We start from the raw sequence: 23,117 nt of genomic DNA, 5'->3' as shown, positions 1-23,117 counted from the left end.
TGTCTGGGTCCATGACAGCATTGCTCTCCTCTCCAGAGGCAACTATGCCACCAACCTCTTTGTAAGAGGTTAGAACCCGTTTAAAGAGATGTCCCTGTGATGCTTTTCAGGGGTGTCCCGGGTTATGAGACAGCTCTTCACCACCTGTCCTTAGCATGAGGAAGTCTTGTCAGTACCTGGTGTGGATCAGCTCCCTGCAACTACCAGCCTCTGGTAACACAAGCACTGCCCTTCAGGCCTCACTCTGTTAGTAACAGGCACAACCCCAGAGACCTCTGACTGAGAACTGCAGAGGGACAGCCCCTTGTACACTGAACACTCACAGGACTCTCATTTGCTATTCCCAAAGGAATAGTACAAACCATCTTGTAACAATCTCATGCCAAGTCTACACTACAAATTTACATAAGTATAACTGTGTCACTCAGGGGTTTGAAAAACCCACATCCCTAAGTGAAATAGTTATACCACTTTAATCCCTGGTATAGACAGTACTATGTTGATGGGAGAGCTTCTCCCATTGACATAGCTACTGCTTCCTGTGGAGGTGTATTAACTATGCCAAAGAGATTCAAGTAATTTTCAGCCAGTTTCCCTTGCCCTCATAGATGGAAGGAATATCTGCAGTTTCAAAAGTTAATTGTCTTACTTCTAAACAGCATGATCCCCTGCTGTTTTGTGGTGGGTTTTTTTTCCACCAGACCCCAGGGGCTGGAACAATTTGTATAATGCGGGTGCTGAGAGCCATTGAACCAAACTGTAAACCCGGTATCTAAAGGAAACCACTTCAAGCCAGGGGGATGCTGCAGCACCTCTAGTTCTAGCACTGATGTCCAACCCCAGCAATGTATTGATTAGCATTTTACTCAGACTGTAAATGTGCGTCTATTGTGAATCATACAATACCAGATTTGCACATAACTTGCCAGACTGAGATAAGTGTGTCTTCCCCACTGCCTGTCACGGGTGTATGGATCATCTATCGGTGATTTGCTCACAGACCTGGAGATCATAATTTTTTGTGTATAGACACTCTTCTGTATGTACATCGCACAATGATTATGATGGCCAGTGTGACACAGGCGTTCACTGTCAGAGGGCATTCTGGGAGAGGGTGACTGTCAACTCTTACCCAAGAAGAAGAAAAATCTCCATGGCAGTGAGTACTCTCTGCCCAGGACCCCAATCATCTGGATCCTACAATCCACCTGAATTGACCCACTGTCTCCTCTCAGAGTGTTGGTGAAGTCCTAGAAGTCTTCAGTGAAATAGAATAGTTGTTAGACCAAGCTGCTTTAAAACTTAGATACTTCAAGCAGGCAGAAGTGACATGGGGTGGGGGGGGGTGTGGGAGGACGTGGGGTCACCCCAAAAAATTTCTGCCTTCCATTTAGCAACACCTTCTACCCAAAGGTTTTCAAACTGGTGGGCAAGCCTCCTCAGGAACGTTCAGCAGGTCTCAGTCCGGCCCTGCCACATCCATCCTCTGACTCACCTCAGAGGTGGGGCTTGGGCCATCACAATGCAATGGGGCTCAGGGAGGGAGCGCCACATCCATCCCCAACTCATCTTTGAATTACAATTTTTGATTGTGTGCCCCCCCCGCCCCCTCAGGACAGGCTGGATGACTTGCTGAGGTCAGTCAGATGCTGAAGGTGGTGCTCCCTCCTCAAGTCTCCTGGTGTTTCTGCTCCCCCTCGGGTGACCAGACGTCCCAATATTTAGATCTTTGTCCTTCATCCTGACCAATGCACGGTCGGGATGCCATTTGTCCCGATATTGTGGCTTTGGCTGCTCCGGCGGGTGTGTTGTGTTGTTGTTTGTTTGTTTGTTTTTGCTGTCCCAATGTGTCCTGATATTTTCTTCGTTTCATCTGGTCATCCTAGCTCCCCGCCCCATCCACACATTCCTCCGTGAACCCCTATGGGTCACACCCCATAGTTTGAAAACTTCTGCTCTAGATCCAGAAGCAATGCATGGGGCAGTCATGTGCCCCTACTGCGCTCTCCCACAGCTTTAAATTGTGTGGAACTCCCCCTCCACTATCAACAGTTATCCAGGATAACTGCAATCAGTGATCCAGCAGGTGTGCCCTACCATCTTCTCCCTTGGCTGTTGTTGCTGGTTCTTCTGGTGTGGGCGTGCTTCCTCAAAGCAGATGTTGCACTCTCTACTAAATAGAGGAGAAGGAGGAATGACTTCTCTTATTAGGTCCTTCGTCTGAGCTCACAGGAATGGAGAGGGGGAGGGGGACCTCCCTCCCTCTGGGCCCTTCACCTGAGCAGTCTCTTCCCCCCCCCACCCCAGGAACAACAGCCTAGGGAGAAGGTTTGGATTGGATCTGAAGCTAATCAAAGGCCAGGAAGGGTTTAGGTTTTGACTTATTACTTTATTACAGTGTTTATGCATGGAAACGAGGCAGTAAATCAGGTGTTCAGTACTGTTCATTCTCCTATCTAAACTATTGATCTGAAGAGTCAGTGCCTCAAATTTACCTTCTGAAGAGGTCATTGAGGCCTGCAAAGCATCAGTCTCTGCAAGGATTTGTTGAGATGATTCTCATACTAACTCTGTAGGAATCAGTGGTTTAGTTGATACTTGAGAAGATGGTAGTAGTGGACTTCTACCATGTCTGAAGGCCATGGATTGCAAAACATCCTGTGTTGGGGTTCACATCCTTAAAATTTTCAATACATCTGTCCTTGGCTAATAAAAATAGGTGTTTTTAGGAGTTATAACCCTCTTGTTTGAAAAGCTATTTTGACAAAAGTCCTCAGGATCAGGCTTAAAACATAATCTCCAGCAGAGGTGGTGCTAGCCCCTTGGGAGGCCCTAAGCAGGAATATTTTGGGGGCAGCACGCACATGCACAACACATACTAAAAAAGCAAATAAGGGGCCCCTTTAAGCTACGCGGGGCCCTAAGCAATTGCTTAATCTGCATATGCCTAGCTCCGTTTGATCTCCAGTTTGGAAGCTAATATCCCATCCTTTCTTTCAGTTTAATCTTTTAGTAACACTGATAGAGCAGTGTTTTCTAAATATGGTATTTTTATGTTGGCATTTGGAGTGGGGGGGGTGAGTAGGTGTGTAATTTTAGTGATTTCCTTTGGTTTCAATAGATGGAGTGGCACGGTTGAATTAATGAATTAACACCCAAGAATTAAAATGGTTGAGAACTGAAGCTGGAAATGGATTAAGTTGCTTGTAGGATGATTAAAGGGGAACATTATCCTTTCAAGTATTCATAGGCAACACATGTAAAACAATAACTAATCTTCTACATCTTGATCATCACTTTCAGAACCTTTGTACTTTAGCTTCAAAATATATGTTGACATTGTGATGCTTTTCTCTTCTCTTCCTTCCCCTCCCATTTATCTTTATGAATTTGTTTTGAATTTCTATTCACGGGGCACCTTTATAACTCCCATAGACCTAGTCCTGTCGATATCAGCAGCATTTTGAGCAAATAATAATAAACCTTCAAAATTATGCAAAACATTCCCTGCTTCTCAAGAACTCACTGAATTATTTAAAACTCTGCAGTGGAAACTAACAGCTGCAGTGTAAAAGCTGGTGGAAATTTGCAGAACATGAACTATCTAAGGATTCAAGCTCTCGAACTTTATAATGCAAATGAAATTACTCGCTTTCAGTGTCTCTAAAGAGAAGACCCACCCCCTCCCCCCCAAACCCCTCACTTCCTAGCAAAATTTTTATTTTTTTTTCAAGTCTCCTTTTTGGAACAGCTATTTATAACAGTATTGATACTGTCTTCGATTTTATGCAATATTATATTGTGTGATCATATTTAGGTGTGATCATATTTAGGTGGGGCTATCCCATTTGTATCATATGGCAGCCTGCTAACCTCTGGACCATATTCTGATACCTTATTCATATTGAAGAACACCTTAGTCTGGAAGTAGCGCCATTGATTTCAATGGATGTAACAGGCTTCCCTGTCCTTCACTGACCGGGTTTCAGGTGCGTATGGTTTCAGAGAGAGGCTGGGGGAATGCGACTTGGTGTTCTGTTTGAGGAGGAGCTTCCTGTAGACAGTTCTAAGGAAGACAGGTGCTTCTGTGTTAGAACTGTGACAACTTTAACTTGTTGGATTTTTAGATGTTCGCGCTCCTTTTTCCTTCAGATAACACTATTGGTAAAGGTTTCAGAGTAACAGCCGTGTTAGTCTGTATTCGCAAAAAGAAAAGGAGTACTTGTAGCACCTTAGAGACTAACCAATTTATTTGAGCATGAGCTTTCGTGAGCTACAGCTCACTTCATCGGATGCATACCGTGGAAACTGCAGCAGGCTTTATATATACACAGAGAATATGAGGTATTGTTTCATATTCTCTGTGTATATATAAAGCCTGCTGCAGTTTCCACGGTATGCATCCGATGAAGTGAGCTGTAGCTCACGAAAGCTCATGCTCAAATAAATTGGTTAGTCTCTAAGGTGCCACAAGTACTCCTTTTCTTTTTACTATTGGTAAAGGTACCAGAATCTGGCCCTATGTAATTCAATGTGATTTGTGCTTTATAGGAATAATGCTAAATTAAATAAAGAACAATAGCTTCCAGTGACTTCAGCTGAAGATGAGATTTCGCAGCACTTTTGAAAATCAAGGCCCTATTGTGTCTGGTCAAACCCACAAATCTCTGATCCTGTGCTTATATTTCCTATAGCTCCATGTGCTTGAAAAAACTTTTTGCAATTTCTGATTTCTGGAAACCCCACACCTTTCACTTTAAAGACTGCATCATCCATAAATATTAGTTGCTCCTTACAGAAGGCCAGATCCTCAAAACCTAGTATAAGCGGCAAAGGGTCCTATGGCACCTTATAGACTAACAGATGTATTGGAGCATAAGCTTTGGTGGGTGAATACCCACTTTGTCAGATGAGTGTCCGATGAAATGGGTATTCACCCACCAAAGCTTGTGATCCAGTACGTCTGTTAGTCTATAAGGTGCCACAGAACTCTTTGCCGCTTTTACAGATCCAGACTAACGCGGCTACCCCTCTGATACTTAAAACCTAGTATGTCCTCTTTGCTCTACTCTGGTAAAACTTCCTTCTACAGGCAGCTGAGGAGCAACTAAACCAGTTACATCACTTTGTCTTATGCCCATCTCATGCGCCTCAGCATAAAAGATGTGTTCAGGGTTTGCCAGCGATGTGTTGGGGTTATGGGAGGGAGTGACTTGAATACACTTTGCTGCTGTTATACTTGGGTAACATAACAGCCCCCAGGCATCATTACTTTTGAGCAGGGCAAAAATTTTCAGAAAACACTTTTTTCACCAACAAATGAAGATTCAGGTCAATTTAAACACAGCAAATTTGTGTTTGATTTTGCCAAATTGTTTTGGTCAGAAAGGAAACTTAGTTTTATTTATATTTAGACTTTTTCAGAATGAAACAATTTGATTTTTTTTTCTGATTTGAAATGACTCTTGGTTTCAAATCTTGCTTCACTCTTATTTTAGCTTTAAAAAAAGTCTTCAACTAAAAAAATATATATTTTCAGGTAAAACAAAACTTCTTGTTTGATCCAAAATGAAGTTTTTCAATTTTTGCTATGGCTAGTGAACTGAAAAATCTGTTCTTCACCCTTCTCTATGACCAACAAAAAAGAGAGCAGTTTTGAGTTTGCTCTAAATTGTGCTTATCAGTGTAGTTGTAGCCACATTGGTCCCAAGATCCTAGAGAGACAAAGTGGGTGAGGTAATATCTTTTATTGGACCAACTTCTGTGGGTGAGAGAGACAAGCTTTTTGAGCTTACACAGAGCTCTTCTTCACATCTGGGAAAGGTACTTAGAGTTCTGGAAGAGAAATGGGCACCTGACCTATTTATAAGGGGAGCATAACTGTGACACCACCATTCACTTAGGTCCTGTGCTAAGGGGGAGTTGGCAGGACCTGAGGATCAAGGCCAGAATATCTAGTGCTCTGTCACCTATGCCTGTGGCATACTAAGACATTTGTCTTTTATCTATTGGCAACAGAGATTATTGGGCATCCGGCTATGTTGCAACACTTAGTTCTGACAATTCTTTGCCTGGCACAAGTAAACAGGACATGACTAAATGATCCAGTGCCTCAAATCAGTGGTTCTCAGCCAGGGGTACGCATACGATATACCTGGAGGTACATCAACTCATCTAGATATTTGCCTAGTTTTACAACAGGCTACATAAAAAGCACTAGCAAAGTCAGTACAACCTAAAAATTCATATAGACAATGACTTTTTTGTTCTGCTCTATATAATATACACTGAAATGTAAGTACAATATTTATATTCCAATTGATTTTATTTTATAATTATAGGGCAAAAATGAGAAAGTAAGCAGTTTTTCAGTAATAGTGTGTTGTACACTTTTTTGTATTTTTATGTCTGGTTTTTGTAAGCAAGTAGTTTTAAAGTGAGGTGAAACTTGGAGGTATACAAGACAAATCAGACTCCTGAAAGGGGCATGTAGTCTGGAAAAGTCAAGAACCACTGCCTCAAATGACTCCACCATATTGTCGCCCTGCCAGAAACGATGACCGTGAGAGATCCGTTCTTAGTATGTCCTATCCTGTTCTGTGTTTTACCACAATATCCTATTTCTGCAGGTGAAACATATTCTTTGCAGTCTCAGTGGTGATTTGCTAGGGGTTTTTTTTTTCTGCTTGCCGTGCCTCCAGATGCTTTGTGGTCACACTCCCATGGTAATTTTCTCCCACACATACAATAATGGAAGCACTCTCAGCTGGACACTGTTGCATGCATTTTTTTTCAGTCTCGGCATAGATTATTTCCATGTACATGAGGATGTAAACAAGACACGAGAAGTAATTCCTCCGCTCTACTCCACTCTGATTAGTCCTCAGCTGGAGTATTGTGTCCATTTCTGCGCTCCACATTTCAGGAAAGATGTGGACAAATTGGAGAAAGTCCAGAGAAGAGCAACAAAAATTATTAAAGGTCTAGAAAGCATGACCTATGAGGGAAGATTGAAATAATAGGGTTTGTTTAGTGTGGAAAAGAGAAGACTGAGACGGGGACATAACAGTTTTCAAGTACATAAAAGGTTGCTACAAGGAGGAGGAAGAAAAATTGTTTTTCTTAACCTCTGAGGATAGGACAAGAAGTAATGGATTTAAATTGTAGCAAAGGAGGTTTAGGTTGGGTATTAGGAAAAACTTCCTAACTGTCAGGGTGGTTAAGCCCTAGAATAAATTGACTCAGGAGGTTGTGGAATCTCCATCATTGGAGATTTTTAAGAGCAGGTTAGACAAATACCTATCAGGAATGGTCTAGATAATTAAACGTGCCACAAGTGCAGGGGACTGGACTAGATGACCTCTTGAGATCCCTTCCAGTTCTATGATTCTATGTAGATGCATAAACCGTTGTCTTCCCATCTTGAGGCAACAGCCCCTGCTTGAGTACCTCTTTCTGAACCACATCTTTCCTCTTTGTTTTCTCATTGACAGACACAAGTAATGGCTGATAGTCTTGTGAACGCAGATAGTTGAAAGTTTGATCCTTCCTTTAGGAGATTCTCTTAGTGGTACCAAGTTTTTTGTAAGAAATAGCATAAAATTGGCAAGGTAAATCACCATCCCTGGTTCTTTTTGAGCTCATCACAATCTTCTGATGGTATCATATCGGTGATTTCTGCTACTTTTTCTAGGTTAGGTTGGTACCCTCACCTCCGAGAATGTCACCCAAACACTGGACTACAATTGTTCTAATAATATATTTGTCCAGATTTAATTATATCCCTTTTCTCTAGATCTTTGGAGTAATATAGCGCTTAAAATGGCATAGTGTTTTTAACACAGTACTCAAGCATAGGTTTTTCCTCAATTTTTTTACACACTGTTTGTGCTGCATGACTACCAAAAAGTATCCAGATGAATCTGTATCTTTCTTGTGGGGTATTTACTTGTGGGATATCACTGAACTTTTTTTACCACGTCCTCTACCAATATGCAGACAGGGCATCCTGTCTTTTCTGTTACCTCATCAAATTTAGGCATCTCATAATGGTCTTCCTTGATTGTTTTGTGTAGGTGTCATGGATATAGGCACGTTGCAGCTGGTCTTAAGTGATTTTGTTCCTCCTGCTGTGGACTCTTCCCATTCCCTGTGGTCAATGGCTAAAGATGTGCTGAGGCTGGAATGTTTAAGGGGAACTGTCAAAGTCAATCAATCTTGCAGCGTAACTGGAATTTTTGTGGCTATTGCCACTATAGCTTTGATAATATATATATCAAATTTAATTTTCAATTCCTCAGGAAACTGCCCAGGTCCATGAAATAAATCCGTGTAGCGTATCATTAGGTTAAGTAACATAGCAGGTGTTAATGGAACTGGAGTTGAAATATTGCCCATTGTCATTACTGACTTGATCAATTTAAGATCCAGGCTGCCCCCGAGAATGCTGGTACTGCTTCTGTATTTGCAATGTAAAATTGCATATGTTTTGCATCATCCTTATCTTTACACATTGCAGTGACTGTAACTTGTACCTCCAGTAGCTCACCTCCGTATCTAAACCATTTCTGAGCAAGGGAGTTTGAGGTTTTTAATTGTTCAGGTTTTATGTGTATTTCATTGACTTCTGCACCAATAGCCAATTTAAGCTTGATCGAGTGTCATTTACCAGAATGGTACCTCTCTGAACTCTTGGTGTGGCTGAACAGCTACAGCTGAAACCAGAGATAACCTTGTCCCTGCTTTGGTGACTGTACCCACTAATACACAGTCTGTGCTGTCTTGGGTTTGTTCATCTCTTCTATTCTTCTTCTGTGTATTTTTGCATATAGATTTCCTTGTTTACACTTGCGCCATATTTATCCTTTTTCTGGATTTTTATCTGACTTGCATGTTGTCCCACGTTTGCCACAAGCACTCTCTCTTTCTACAGATTGGTTTGGTTGCCTGAAAACAAGATGAGATTTTTCTGTTCCATACATTTCCTCCTCTTTAAATATTATTTCATGTGTTTTAATAATGTCTATGGCTTTGTTTAATGTATGACTAGTCCCTCATTTATCTGCTTTTCATGGGTTTCTGGTGAATTGGTCCCAAAGACAATCCTGTCCAAATAATTACATCTGTCAATAAATGCATAGTCCTCGGCAAGCAACTTTAACTTTGCCCAAAACAGGCTTCTGGCTTCACGTGGACCATGTAGTTGGCTTATAAAATGCATAAATGTAAATATTGGGTTAGACTCTAATAGAACTGGTTGAAATTTTTCATTTGAAACTTTGTTGAAAAATGGTCTCTTTCTAAATGAAACTTTCACAAAAACCTGCCGTTTGTTTAAATTTTCCTTTTTTTTTTTAAACTGGAAACTTCAATTTTTCAGTTTTTATTGTTTTCTCCCCATTTTTGCTGTTGACTTCAGTAGAATGAATGATGTCCAATGCTGGGTTTGTGCACTTTTTCTTTTCTTTTTTTTCATTTTGTTTTTTGTCTTCAGCTAAGGGCCCATATTCTTTCAGGGGCCACCACCTTAACTGAGAGGAGGTTGGCTTCACACCTTTTGGAACAATAAGCAGTAGCTGTTTTGTAAGAGCATCTTTGAAAATGGGGTCACTGTGACTTCAGTCCCATTGAAACTATGGGAGATGACAGACATTTTGAAAAAATAAGTGCAGGTTTTCATGGAATTCTCTATGGAACGTTGTCAGCCTCTGATAGTGAATAAACTTTAAGAGGAATAGCAGCAAAAAATTGCCACTAATACTTAAAAAATAATAATAAAACCCTTCAAACGCAGCCTCGTCACAAGATTTCAGTGAGTTTAGGACGTTTGAAGAGTACTTTATTACTGGGATCATCTGAGATTAAATTGTTCTGACACTGGGTGCCCAATTTCTTAAAGGATGCACTCTCAATGTAAGTTTATAAACTAATGCATTTCCTTGTGAATTCTCAAAAAAATATTGTGTACTTAGTTTGTATTCTTTGGGGTATATGCTGTATTTTTCACACATCACTAAGTAGTAGAATTGCTGCTTTGCGTGCAAAATTCAATTTGATCTCAATTATGGACTTGTGTGGTGCTGCCTTAATATGCTAACCAGTGTCACTAACAGATGAACATATAAGCCACAAGTAAACTCCATAATAAAACAGGTTGACACTTCTCAAATTCAAAATTTTAAAATTTGAAAAAAGGGGAAAATTTAGGGGAAAATTAAGAATTTTTTTAACCCATTCTATTAAAGAAGATTTAAAAAATTAAAAATGATTAGCTCTATATATTTTGAAGGATCTAACTGTAGAAAAGTAAATCCATTCCTTCGGTCTACATCCAGTGGATTGGTGAATCTTTCAGGCTTCTGTTTTCAGCCTTCTGGACCACAGAAATTTTCAACATTTGGATACTGAATCTTTAATATGAATGTGATTATTTATTTATTTATTTATTAGGCATTTTCTTGACTCCTCTGGGTGGTCTCTACTGTGCTTCCTGGTTTTTACCCCAGTGCTGCTCAAATAACCCTGGCAAAATCAATTCTGTTTGTCAGCTACTATACAAAGTTTCCACTTTGGCAGGGGTTAATGGGTTTTGGATCAACCATCACGTATCCACTGCCAGATCTAACAGTGGGAGAAGGCTGGGGGGAAAGCAGTTAAGCCTACACAACAAAGAGAGGCTCTGTGTGCAGATACAGCCAAAACAACACCGTTCAGAACGCAACTCATGTCTAGAGTTATGGGGTTTTACAGTGTCATGGCTCTTGATATTGCCTTGGGCCTCCACACGCTATTGCAATGAAAATATTAATAATTACTTGATCCAAATCTGAGCAATCTATCCAGCAATAGCAACTATATGTATGGGATTTTCCTTTGCTGTTCATTTTCAGGACCGAGAGGGAAATTAAATTTTTTAGTTTAAAAAAGAAGGAGCGAGATAGAAACATTTATTTTGACTATTCCTTTGAAATAACTTTTTTATTGAAAACATCAGTGGTATAGCCTGTATGACTATATCTCAGGTGGTAGTTTGTCATTCTTCCTCATACACAATCTGATTACAGTGTACTGTCTCTAAAAGCATTCAGAACTACTATACGAAGGGATTTATTGCAGAGTTTGATAAATGTTTCCACATCAAAGCTGGCTGTTCCCTTTATACATATTTTATTTAAAGCTAAGTGATCTCACACACTGATGCCTGTATGGGTAAACACTGAAAGGACAATATTTGTTCTATCCCAATAGAAATATTTCAATACAGTCAAGAATTGGAAAAAATCACAATTTGCCATGCTAAAGTCAGTCTTGTAAGATAAATCAATGCTGCAAGAGTGAAATTCACCCCATGCATGAGCTACATGCACATTTAAGGCTTGATCTACACTTGCACATTAATTAGACCTAGCTACTTTGCTGAAGACTGATGTAGGAGTGGGTAGGTAGACAGAATTTTTATAAATATTTTATGAGCAATAAGAGATTAAAATAAAAAAATTCTCATGCTAGTGGTGGTAACTATATGGACATGCTAAGTGCCTGTGTAAATAAGTGAGTAGCAGTAGCAAATACCCTTCCTCTTTTTACTATGAAACAGATTTTTATTGGTGAAAACTGAATTCATCTTTAGTTCCTTTTTGTCCATATGTAAAAGTAAAATATCTTATTAGAATACCCACCATAATCGTGCAGAATTTTGGGAAATATTTGACAAGCAGTGCCTGTTTAGCTGTCCAATATGACAATGCAATGTAATTTAGTCACATTTCTATACTACTGTGTAATTAATTCATGGCTGGAAAGACACAGGTACTTAGCAGGTTGCAATATACGTTAAGATTCTAAGTATTATGTGACAATGAAATAAAACACTTTCGCCTAAAAATATTACAAAAGGGCAATTAATTTCTGAGGGACACTCAACTTTAAATGTCCTGGTGTTTGTGGGCATAAATGCTCAGATATAATTTTGCCCCAACATCAAGTTACACAGAGAGAATAATTTCTTTCCCATTTCTGACTTCTCCACAACACCCCCACCATTTCTTGGATGTCACCCCTGACTTAGTCAACTAAAATACAATGCAATTTCAAAGATATTCTTCATAGTAAATATTTTAATGACTAATTCGTCTCCGTGGACAATCCATCAACTTTGGCTTCAATATGTCATATTCTTATCAACTTTGAGCAACTTGATGTTATGAGCTGTAATGAATTATTCCAGATAAGAAAGGTGAAAAGCAGTACATAGCCTGTTAGTCTTATTGGAGAAATGAAATGTCGTCTTGTGAAAGATTTAAGGTATCTAAGCTCTGTAGAAAGTTTCAGCGTAATTACTGTAGGCATAAATGTAGTCTTCTCTGTTTTCCTGGTGATGTACTTTAAATATGGCCTCAGTTCCTGAAGTAAGATTCTTTTTATTCAGTTCAATAAGGTTAGGCTTGTGTTAGATTTAGAGACCCATGGATGTTTTACAATGCTTAACTCTAATATCTGTGGCTTGCCAAAATCGTGCTTTAATTGAAATAATTTTCTCCCTTACCCCCAAAAGCTGTACATCTGTAGACGGCATTGACTGGAGTGGATTTGTATTCATTGATGGCAGTACAGAATTAAGGGGAAAATCAGTTGCTGAAACATCTTCCCTAAACGTACTACCCATCTGGACATAAGCCTGGGTTAAATGTCTGCCTACCATGGCTTAGTGTACGAGCAGGGGTGCATGCATTTTAGGTGTAATAGACCAGAAAAGTTTAACACCTTTTTATGAAGGGATTTACCCTCAAGAGTGATTTTTAGGGTAGATGTGGTATTGTTATGCAGTGGTAACTTTGAGAATTATAGCTGCTTTTGTGAATCATGTCAAATGGGGGGAGGGATAGCTCAGGGGTTTGAGCATTGCCTTGCTTAATGCAGGGTTGTGAGCTCGATCCTTGAGGGTGCCATTTAGGGATCTGGGGCAAAAATTGGAGATTGGCCCTGCTTTGAGCAGGGGGTTGGACTAGATGACCTCCTGAGGTCCCTTCCAACCCTGATATTCTATGATCAGTTCTGAAATGGCCTTCACAAATTTCTTAAAGTCAAAGTTAAGACTCGCCTTTAACATGTATATAATTATACACTGGTTTCATCCTACGCTGACTTCATTACAACAAATTATTTTAAATATGTTCTCTATATATTGTTCAGTCTACATTTGTAATGTATGATCTGCTTACACAATGGAATTTCGGGGTGGGGGGGGGTTTGCGGGGAAAAAAAGCTTGTTTGTCCATGTTTCGTAGCTGTAAGATGTGATGTTGAAAGATGTGTTTTTCATTTTAGCCAGGTGTAATTTGACAAGTTGAATAATCTACTTATGAAAATATTTGTGATAGCATTTCATTAGAGGAGGAAGTGAAAACAACTTGTGATGGGTGTACAGACACTATCGCTATTGTTTTGCCTTTGATCACACCAAATATGCCAGCTGGGTATCTGTGTATATCCGTGCCATGAAGCTTCTGCCCAATTATGCCCCTGAAGTTCATGAACAGTTTGTGCCAAGAAATGCTGCTGTGGCTCGGTCTAGAAATAAATTCAGCAAAGTCTGAACAGAATGGCCTTTGAAAAAGGAGCAAATTGTGCTAGTGAAGTAAAACGGGGTATAGTGGGTTTCACTTTGAAACCAGACCCCTTCTCTAGATGGTTCATCACTGCTCATGAGTCCTTAGCTATCATAGCCTCCATGAGAGTAATGCGTATATGGCAGACGCAAATGTTTCACAAGGAGGCTGCATCATGTCGTATGCAATGGGATCTGCCTCTTTAATAGCCCGAGGAATGGTGGGAAACAGGGTGCAGCTGACCCTGCTCCAGAGAGAAGCCCAGTAGGGCAGGTGCTGGGAATCGCCATCACACATTGGCCCATGGTCTCAACTGGACAATATAAAGGGGGAAAGCTAGGAGATAGGTGTCTCTAATAACCAGAAAATTTGCAGCCAGGGCCCCAGACTAAGTGTGGGAGGCAGATATTTGACATCTTTGAGCAATTCTTATATTTACCTGATGGTGGGTCATTTATAATTAAAGCCAGTATAACCTTTTCACCCTCTATACTGTAACCCCCAAGGAGATTATCTAGATTCCTGGGGCTCTGGCAGCTCAGGGAGAGGCATACTGTCCCTGGTAGGGAGTAGGAGCCAAGGCAGACACAGAGTTTTCCCGGCAGCCAATAGGGAGTGAGATGCCCTTCCCAGGGAGCTCACAAAATGGGAGAAGACATTGTTTTGAGGCAGGCTGGAGCCAGCCAGAGAAAGGGCAGGACTGGCTGTGTGGGGAGCTGATGAGTCCCAGCCTGAATGCAGGGTTCCCCCTGAGAACTGGCCTCTAAGGACCAGAAAGCAAGATCCCTCAGCTGGGCTTTTCCCTCTCCACTGATGACTCCAAGTTTGTAGAATTTTGCTGGGCAACTTCCCCCAGCCAGGCTGAGTTCGCCCTCCAGCTCTCTAGGTGAGACCAGTCACCACATGGTCAGCTCTGCTCTGGCTGCTAGTCCAGGGCTGCTGCCTGCTGTGAGTGTGTCTGGACGCTGGGCTAGGAGACTACAGTTTGGATTTTAATATAGTTGTGTAATCTGCACCTTGAGCCCTGCACCCCTTTGTGGTGAGAGGAAATCCTGGGACCAGAAGCAGCCTGATTCCTGCCTGAAGAGGATCCCTGCCAGCAGAGATTAGCCTCTCTGCAGTGACTGAGGAGTCCAGAGTCATCTCTGAACCTGAGGATCATTCATGGTGTTTGAGAGTGCACCATCTGTTAGTCAGGGAACTTGTTTTGGGAACCCCCTATCCCCTGAACTGTCCTCAAGCCTGGGAGTAAGGGTCTGGGGATTTTATAACCTGCTGCATGTTAAACCTGTGGAGGGACTTACCACTTTCTCCCACTTGTGAGTCCTTTGGGCTGTACTGAATCCAGTCAGCCACACTGCTAAACCACTGCAAAGAAGATATCATGGTCAGAGATCATCAAGGGCCCCAACAAAGTATGTGTACCAACGAGACATTAATCTTACATTTGCTACATCAGGTCACATGACTGGGGAAAGTCACTGATATTATCAGCGTGGGCACCGGTGACCCTAAGAATAGTGTTTTACCCTGTTATATTTGTCTCCTGTTTAATATAATTACTCTGTTGAATATATTGTATGTATTTGTGTTATTTCTTGGGAGTCTCCAACTATCTGGCAAGTAAGTGGGGATTACCCTGTGGTGAATATTTTCCTCCCAAGCTGCCCTGGTGACCCTGCCAGGAAGGAGCAAGGGGGGGGTGGTGGTGGAGGCATCGCCAAATAAATTCATAGGGAAAAATAAAGATGATACACCCTGCTAAGTAGGTGACAGGATCTAAAAGAACCCAGACCTGTCCATCAAAACCTGAAAGCAGATTGGCATTACAGAAGGTAACTGGGTGGAGAGGAGGCGCTACAATTCAATGGTGAGCAAATCCTGCCATCACCTAGAGGGACAACTGTTGGTTTGGGTGACTTGAAGAGTCTGCTGCTCCATGGAACCTCATGCTGTGGAAGGGATGCATTACAGTTGTTGAGATTACTACAGCAGTGATTTGTGGAGAAATTGCTAGTACTGTAAATGAAACCATCTGCGTGCAACTTGGCTCTCGGACCGCAGGTTGCATGAGGGAAGAGTTTATGGAGGAGGCACAGGAAGTCAGTCGGCTTGCACATAACTAGAATGCAAACTGCAGGTGCCATATCTCTGTAAATAGGTCTTTTAATAAATAGCCAGTTGAGTTTTACAAGCATGGAGTCCTTTCATATTATTAGCCCAGCCCAGGGCTGGAGTCCCCATGGAAAAATATTGGCATGTGCTTAGCACCCACCGGAAGCCAGTTCCTTCCCTCCCTCCCCGCCGGCAGTCCCGCTGATCAACTCCTCCACCTTCCTTCCACTGCCTCCTGTCTGCCGCAGTCAGCTGTTCCACGGCCTGCAGGAGGCGCTGGGAGGGAGGGAGAGGAGTGGGGCATGGGCAGGGAGCGGGGGGGGGGCTTGGGTGGAGTGGGGGTAGGGGCGCAGCAGGGGTAGGAAAAGGCGGGTTGGGGGCTTAGAGGAAGTGATAGAGTGGGGGTGGGCCTGGGGCGTAATGGGGGTTGAGCACACCCTCCCGTCCGTCCCGGTCCCCCCCCCCGTGCCCCCCCGGCTAGAGAGGAAGTCATTGCCTCTGACCCCAGCATGCTGTATTAGAAACAGTATAGTTGTGGGATAGCTGTTTCATGTAACTTGACTATCTGAAATTGAGGAGACATTTCAGTTCATATGGAGTCAATGTAGTCCTGTTACTTTAACAGAAAGCTGAATGCGCATTTATATAGCTGCCAAATGTTTCATCTTTCTGTGGCCTGGGACATCTCATCATTTCATGGGGCCTTCCTTGTCACTGGCTGAGTCTGAAAGATTGCCCAGTTTCAGACCCCTGCTTATCATTCTAAAAACTCTAGGAATTTAATAATTACTCTGGTAGTGTTAACCATTTGTCTTAAAATGACAGATCAGATCCTCTCGAAATGTACCCTGTACAGAAAAATTCCTAGAGCACCATTATTCAACAGGAAACAAAAACTTCTAAATGATTTCCCTAAGGTTTTCAGCAAGTATTGTGTGTCTAGATGGTACTCCTTGAAAGAAATATGATGATGTCAAAATACAGAGCCAGGTGATAACTTGAATTCCTACCTAAAAAATGGTTCATCACATTTCATTTTTATTAAGCAAATGTTAATATATTTGCAACAAGAGGATGCAAAAGGCAATAAATGGATGGTAGGAGCATTCATAAACACCGGAACTATTACGATAAGCAGTAAAATGTCTCCGCTGTTACACCTGTCTTTTAATTGGGCTTTGGTTATACCCAATCAAAAATAACCTACTGTAAATATTAATATGGAGTAGCAGTACTGAGAGACAAACAGCTTCCACCTAGCTGTTCTATAGCTGTACTGGCTGGGCAGAGCTAAAAGAAGTAAAAAGTAGTAATCAAGTTTTGACTACAGTAAAAATACTCGGAATTCAAGCACGAGGGTAACCAATGTAGTGATGCTTGCTCGCCTCAGTTAGGGGAATTCCCAACTAATTGAAAAATCATTTTTTCCCCACAGCTTGAGTTCTAAGGTGCTGCTTGAAGATCCAAAAACATGTTTGCCATCAACAGAACTGACATTGGTCCATAAGAGTTTTCAGTTTTTCTTTGTCTCCTGCCACTGCTTTCAATATTTTCAGCTGTGGCACAAAATGTTAGGTCTGTGGATAATCATTGGCATGATCAGATTTGTACCATAAACAGGTAGGAATTTAGTAAATTTTACTAGAACTGTTTGGGTTTTTTTTTTTAAATAAATCAGTCCTTGAGAGCAGATAAATGATGTGTTAGCTTCCCATTTGTTCGTTACATTTGTGTTTTCATTCTGGAAGGAACAATCTAATCATCCATCTCTCTCTCATATTAATCTGGCCCATTATCCCCCATAACACAGAGGATTTTAATTAGAAGGTAAGGCATTTTATTAATTGGATCTTTCTAGTGTGCACCTCTTTTTGCCCTCTCCAGTTCTAGGGTTTTTTTAATCACCCTGTTTCCTTGAATGGTTGCTTTCTACTGCCCATTCAAGTTCCATCAAGTAAATCAACATGCAATTAAGCCACAACATTAGTACAATTCTACCATTTGTTTCTGGGGATATTAAATGGTCATATGACAGATTAATATAATTAACTCAATAATATAGTTAAAATCCAAAAGTTAATGGAAACACTGTATCAATCAAACCTAATAAAAGTGGACATAAATATAAATTGAGCAGTACCTGGCAAGATGACTAGAGCCCTGCAAATCCACAGATATCTGCATCTGTGGATGCAGTTCTATTGTTTACCATCTTTGTGGATTGGATAGAGATCCAAATTTTTCTAACAGTGAGATCCATATAAAAGGTGGAGTGCAGATAGTGGGTAGGATACAAGTTGTTTTTCGCGGATGCGGGTCGGATACGGATCCAAATTTTTGTATCTGCGCAGGACTCTAGAGATGACCTAACGTTATGCCGGCATGTGCTACCTAACGAGCACATCCAGCTCCTTGCACTCTGTATTGACTTCAAATCTAAATGAAGCCTCAGCTGATTCACTTGCTGGCTCACTAGATGCTTCTTCCAGTCTTAGGTTACAAGCTCACCTTTAAATGTATCTCATTTTTCTGCTGATCAGTAAGCATGAAAGAGCAGGATTTCTTACCAATAGACCAATATCTAAAGTGGGGGAATGCTAAGTACATAGGAGACACATTGAAAATCCCAGAATGTCTATTTGTATTATGAATGCTATGGACGAGAATCTGATCCCAGTTACAATGGTGTAACTCGATTGAAGTCAATGGAGATATTCTGGATCAGAATTTGGCCCTATGGAAATCTCGCCTCATTTCCGTGCTGTAAATCAAGAACAGCGCTACTGTAGTAGTAATTCACACATTACTGTAGAAGTAATTCACACATGGTGTAATTCAAACATGGCATTAGAAACAAGGCCAGTTACTATATTGTCTGATGGCCAAGTACTTATGGCACTAAAACTGGCTGTTTCTCTAAATTGCACCAGTTAAACTGGCTCTCTGGGGGCTGCTCCATAAACTGAAATTGCCAGAGAATGTGTCACTCTGCCTCTGCCCTGAACATGCCATTTTTGTCGTCTATGGTAGGGGAACCCTCCATCCCCTTGGAACAGTGCAAAGGAGACCATGTCTAGGACCGGATTCAGGCCCTAAAAGACTTAAATGGGAAAACATTGGATCGCTGGACAATGACCAAGTCAATAGTAAAAAGAAAAGGAGTACTTGTGGCACCTTCGCGACTAACCAATTTATTTGAGCATAAGCTTTCATGAGTTACAGATCACTTCATCGGATGCATCGAAAGCTCATGCTCAAATAAATTTGTTAGTCTCTAAGGTGCCACAAGTACTCCTTTTCTTTTTCTGAATACAGATTAGCATGGCTGCTACTCTGAAACAAGTCAATAGTGAAATTTCAAAAAGAAATGCTGTAAATACACACACAGAAATTGCTAGAAGTTCTCCCAAAACAGCCCACTGATCTTCGGACATTAAATATACAACAGGAAAAATGGATGCAAATGTTAATGTAATAGGTTTACGTTAATGTGCTTTAAAGCATATGGAGTGCTTTACATGCCTTTATTAAAGACTCATGTTATAGTGACAATGGTTAAGGTTGTGAGCTATTTAAACTACATCTGCATTCCACAAAGATCCATATGTATAGATAAGAACTAAATTGCGGTGTTGGCAATATTTGTTACTCACGCATAATCTAGATACCAACATACAGTATCTAAAGATACTCTGGCAGTATTTCTGGGAGTAACTGAAATATTATGATACCCTCCTTGGCCTCTTCAATTATCTGGGACCTCAGCATGAGATCTACTTTTAAGCAAACAAACAAAAAACTTCTAGCCCTACAAGGTTATGGAACACTGCCATGGAGCCGCATTCTGCTGCTAACAGCATTACCGAGATTGGAGCCCTGCAAGAGGGACACTATACTTCCAATCCATTGAAGCAGAGATCCCACTAGCTACTATCTCCAATCAGATGAGTTTTTGAAGTTGGGAGCTTTTTCAGATGAGACCCAATATTGTCCTTTTAACTGTACGTTACCTTCACAATTGCCATCGCATTCATTCTCAAAATAAATTCAAGAAATATTCTTTCTTCTGTTAAGCATCAAAGACCTATCTTTAGGTGCACTAGCAATCTCAAGGCAGAGAAGCAATGTCTCCTGTACTGAGATCTCCTCCTAAGTGGCCAAATGGCCATCAGTACATTAATTCACCAAATTTCTGCACATTTGGTCATCCCATCTTAGCCAATACCATTTCCTTTCTGTTGGTAGAAGTCTTTTCCACATCTTGTTGCCTAGGAGTAGATGAATATACCTAATTTTATACATCCATATTTAGTGTGATCCGGTTTCCCACCCTGAAGACACACTACTCTAAAAATCTCATGGTAATAGATCTGTATACTATAGCACAATGAAAAATAAAAAAAGCATCTGTGTTTTACTGAAAACTTCCTCTTGTTTTTAGTAGTAACGGTCACATAGCCAGCCTACTGTGAAAACAATTTGATCATCCAGAACAGAGATGGACACTGGCATTCAAAGATTTGGGTTTTTGTCATTGAGAGGAATTTTCCACGCTGTGCATTGGAGGGACTGTTGTACTGTTTACTTTTCCTCAAAATATGTTTAACATCTGTAATTTAGGAAAGTAGAATTGAATTATCCTGACTTTGGAAGTTACTTCAACTGAAGGAACTTCAAGGGCAGGGCATTCCTTGCTGCTAGTGATTGACAGGTCTGGTTCTGCCCCCAAGCTGCAAGCAGCACAAAGTTCCCATTACAGTGGTTCTGTGGACTTTGTTTACCCAGAAATCTCCTTTCTTCTCATAACAGAGAGATGTTTTCCTATTTACTGGGGAAGGGACACACTGTGTATTAATTTAGATGAAATATATGTAGGCCTTTTGTAGATGAAATATCAGTTGGCCTTTGTGTTAAGACTTATTCAGTCTGTCTCCCTTTCATACCTTTTCTCATCAACATTTGTTGTTTTGACATCTTATGAACTTACACTCACTTTTTACAGATGAGCTCATAATTAGGGTAAATTTCTAGGCCCAGTTACCACAACAACCTCCGCCACCCAAGCAGAATGGATTCTAGCAACGTCCCTTTACTCCAGAGCAAAATAGATTTGTTGATGAACTCCAGCCACCAGGGGATAATATAGTTTTTTAACCCACTATACTGTGCTTGGGAGCATATTACAGTGACCTTTTCCCTAGGTTCAGTTCATCTTCAGGTAGAAGTGTTTATCCCTTCAAGACAGAAATTTTCCACTGAATAGGAAAGATAAATAGAAAAAATGAAATCTTTCATTTTTTATCAACATAGCTCATCATTTTGATACACACTTTAAAAAATGTAAATGGAGAAAACCGAGTATGATTGAAAAATGAGACATAGAATCATGAATGTGTATTTTTCACAGAGATCTGGATGTAGGAATTGGATTCCCTGTAATAGATTTCCCTCCCCTTCCTTCCCCCCTCCATTCTACTCTCTTTCTGATATGGAGATTTACACTGACCTTTGGGCTTTTACATCTTGCAATTTGCCAGCTCTTTGATAGAAAAGCACATTCTCACTGGTCACTTAATTCCTTTCTGATGGGTAATATGTGACACTACCAATCAGAGAGTCTTTGATTCACTGTGACAAAAGAGAGAATTAAATGTACTTTTTCCCCCCAATATAGTATTTGCCACGCTCCCTTGAGCTGACTATAATCCTGGCTCCATTTTTATTTTCTTGTTCTTTAGGCATGCTATAAACCCAGCTTTATGATTAAACAAGATAAGATATGTTCTTTTACCATTTGAATACCTAGGGAATAAATCTTTTTATCTCTTGCTAACTTCAGGTGAGGCTGTAAAACACCCTGTACATATTAATGCTGAATTGGATAAGACCATTCCACTTAGCTTGAAGCATTAGGTTCCTGTGTAAAGGGCTGTGTATTATCACCATACGGAGCGGTAATAGACCTAAAGGAGAAAAAGTGACTTTGAAAGGATTACAATTAAAAGAGGGGAAAGGAAGCACACAGAAGTGTCAAAGTCTAATGCTCAAATAGGTTCTTTTATCAAATTAATCCTATAGGGAGGGGAAAAAAAGAAATCTTGTCAGGCTTTCAATAGACTGTTTGTTTGTTTTTCCCACATATACATTTAAATACAGGCCCAAAGGCCTAACAGATGCAGTAAGTGGATTCAATCTTTATTCGAGTTTTGTTATGGCTCGAAAAGACACCATTAAAAATCATTGTCAGTTTTTATCCCAGTCTTGTTTATAGTCATAAAATAACTCTACATATTAGGAATTCAAATAATACAAGAAAGAAGGAGCTCAAAATGAGGGGTGAAAATCTTTGGCCCATTGTACATAGGTTCTGTTAAGTTCATTTTCTCTAGAGACTCCTATTTACCATCCATTGTAACCCTCTCACTGAGGGGCTTCCATAACACTGAAAGTACCCTGGTACATAACCTGGTACTGAAAGTATCCCATGAAGCTTGCTTGTTTTCAAAATTATGTTGGCTCTGGTAAAGAACAGATGAAGTATTAAAAGAAAAGAACCCTACTTTTCCTTTCTCTTATCAAAATACCAATACAAATACAGTATAAGAATTCAGTCGTTTTGTGCAGGGTATATTCAAATAGGATTTTGTTTTATCAAATATGGTGGTTAATTTTAACTGGAGAATGTACATGAACTGGATGGCTAAGATGGCCATGTATTCCAGTGGAAAATGGCAATCATCTGCATGAAGAGATTTCTTCTCGGGCAAAAGGCTGTTAGCCACTTTGAAGCTACTTCCTCCAATCATAATGGTGGCAGTGTTATGGAGAAACATTTGAGCTGGTTGGAATATTTTCAACTATATGAAATTTTGTCAAAAGAAGGGTTTTGTTTTCATTCTGATGCAAAATGAAAACAAACTTGTTTTTTTGCTGCAGATTTAACCATGTGATTTAGGCAACTAACCAAAACACTGCAAACTTCAAATTATGTAGTCTTTTGTCCTGTGAGGGACGGTTACTTACACTTTCCCATCAGGTTATAAAAACAATATCTGCTACTTGTAAGATATAGCATCCCTGGTTTTCAGCTGTTGAACTGCCTTGAAAGGCCTATTGGGGTGCATGGGAGATTTTGCATGAGGGTAACATCATCGCTCGACTCTATGTAAAGGACTGCACCCACAGCCACCTGCATTCCTTATCTGCTGCCAATGTGGAGAGTGAATAGAACTATCCTTCAGTCTAGCTCTTCCCTTAATCTAGCTTCTTGCAGTCACTTTTTGTAGAGTAGTATACAATCATTTAGCATATCTATCTGTCCTTTATCTTGGAAGTGTGTGTACACACCACTGGGTCTATATTGGGCTCCCAGGTTGGAGATACAGACTTGTGCTA

The sequence above is a fragment of the Caretta caretta genome, chromosome 1 (assembly GCF_965140235.1).
Source record: "Caretta caretta isolate rCarCar2 chromosome 1, rCarCar1.hap1, whole genome shotgun sequence".
Taxonomy (NCBI): domain Eukaryota; kingdom Metazoa; phylum Chordata; order Testudines; family Cheloniidae; genus Caretta; species Caretta caretta.
This window is presented reverse-complemented; position numbering follows the sequence as displayed.